Source organism: Pygoscelis adeliae, unplaced genomic scaffold, assembly GCF_000699105.1.
Source record: "Pygoscelis adeliae isolate BGI_AS28 unplaced genomic scaffold, ASM69910v1 Scaffold172, whole genome shotgun sequence".
In the NCBI taxonomy this organism is placed as follows: domain Eukaryota; kingdom Metazoa; phylum Chordata; class Aves; order Sphenisciformes; family Spheniscidae; genus Pygoscelis; species Pygoscelis adeliae.
Window position 1 is genome coordinate 557,388 of NW_008824338.1, and position 1,898 is coordinate 559,285.

The window sequence follows — 1,898 nt, forward strand, 5'->3', positions numbered from 1 at the left end:
ACTGAGCCCTGGGGAACACCGCTCGTGACCGGCCGCCAACTGGATTGAACTCCATTTACCACAACTCTCTGGGCCCGGCCGTCCAGCCAGTTTTTGACCCAGCGCAGAGTACACCTGTCTAAGCCGTGAGCCGCCAGCTTCTCCAGGAGAATGCTGTGGGAGGCGGTGTCAAAGGCCTTACTGAAGTCCAGGTAGACCACATCCACAGCCTTTCCCTCGTCCACTAGGCGGGTCACCTGGTCATAGAAGGAGATCAGGTTGGTCAAGCAGGACCTGCCTTTCATGAACCCGTGCTGGCTGGGCCTGATCCCCTGGTTGTCCCGCACCTGCCTTGTGAGCGCCCTCAAGATGATCTGCTCCATAATCTTCCCCAGCACCGAGGTCAGGCTGACAGGCCTGTAGTTCCCCGGATCCTCCTTCTGGCCCTTCTTGTATATGGGCGTCACATTGGCAAAGGCTCCAAGTTAATTTTTTATTCGTATATTCTGTTCCATGTCTTTAAAACAATTTCATTAACAAAAAAGTACCCTATTTCAAGTGTAGTGCTTTAGAGTCCAGCCACCCATTTGGCTATATCTTAATTCGGCTGTGTAAACTCCTGATATGAAGGTTCTCACGGCAAAAAACTTCAGTGCCTGTATCTCAGAGGAGGTGCTGGGACTACCACCCAGTTCCTCAGAAGGCGGCGAAGATAACTGTTCTGTGCTTCATTAGGTCACCTGGGGATATGGCTGCATGTCCCTTGAAAACACTGTACAGGCTGTTGTGGAACAACATTAGCTTGGAGTGGCCTTAAACAGGGATCTCATCTTGATTAGAAAAGCAGAAATTGTATTCTACTGGCATGTTTTTTCCTCTATAATTCAAGTTCAGCACAGCTATACAAGGATTTAAAAAAACCAAAAGGTTGATACTGTCTTGTTTTCAAATGAACCAACTGAAAAAATCATACATGCCATTGGACTCCTGTCTTGATAACCCCAGCAAGGACTGACTGACTTGGCCTGTGTAGCCTTAAGGAGTTTTCTCCTTTTATGCTAGTGCTGAGGGAAATGTAAATTTCCACCAACTTTTTGTTTATGTTGGTGAGACCAAAATTAGATCACCAGTATTGGTCCAACCTGGTGATAGGAGTTGATTCATACTCACTCTGAATCCAAAGCTCCATCGGTAAAGGAAAAGGAGAATGTACAGCATATTTTGAATAAAAGGCCTTTTTTTTTTTATGCTGTGCTTTGTAAAACGAACATAATAATGAAAACTGTTGTTTTTCTGTTTATTTTTTGTAATTTGGAGGTGGCAGGGCATATGCCTGGGAAGGTAGACTTGTTTATATTAGACAGTTCTGTTTGGAAATCATGCATGTAACAATCAGTGAAACAAATAAAACATTGCAGTGGTTTATGGAAAGGCAGGTAGTTCTATTCTTGAAAAGAAAATAAGCAAAATCACAGGACGTGGGTTTTTTACATTTTACCATTATAGAGATCCTTGTAATAATACAGGTGAGTAGGAAAGCGTAATTTCAGATTATAGTTAGTGTCATAGCTCATGAGCCACAAATAGAGCATGTTTAGTACAGCCTCTCCTATATCTTAAATAGAGATTTCAAAACTTGAGCATGTTGTTATTCATTGTTGTGGCATATATATACCTTTCAGAGTTTAGGATGTTATCTTTGAAGTGTGAGTATGTAGCCTGACTAATCTGTTGAACACTGCAGAGCATTCTTCTAAAGACAAAATCCTAGTTCAGCCCAGTGTGTTTTGTGTGGCTGTTCTTCCCTTTTCTGCCTCTTGTGCAAATACAGGTTTTCTGACTTCGGGAGGTACGACTTTCATGTTTGTTAGAGTAATATTTACAAGTCATTATATCAATGCACAGTGTCAAATTCTCTC

At 42.7% G+C, this 1,898-nt stretch overlaps 1 protein-coding gene across 1 annotated transcript in view; it reads left to right on the forward strand.

Annotated features, from left to right (window-relative positions):
- L3MBTL3 (l(3)mbt-like 3 (Drosophila)) overlaps nt 1-1,898 on the forward strand; it is a 79,678-nt gene that overhangs the window by 60,182 nt on the left and 17,598 nt on the right. The gene's annotated exons all lie outside the window — the stretch shown is intronic.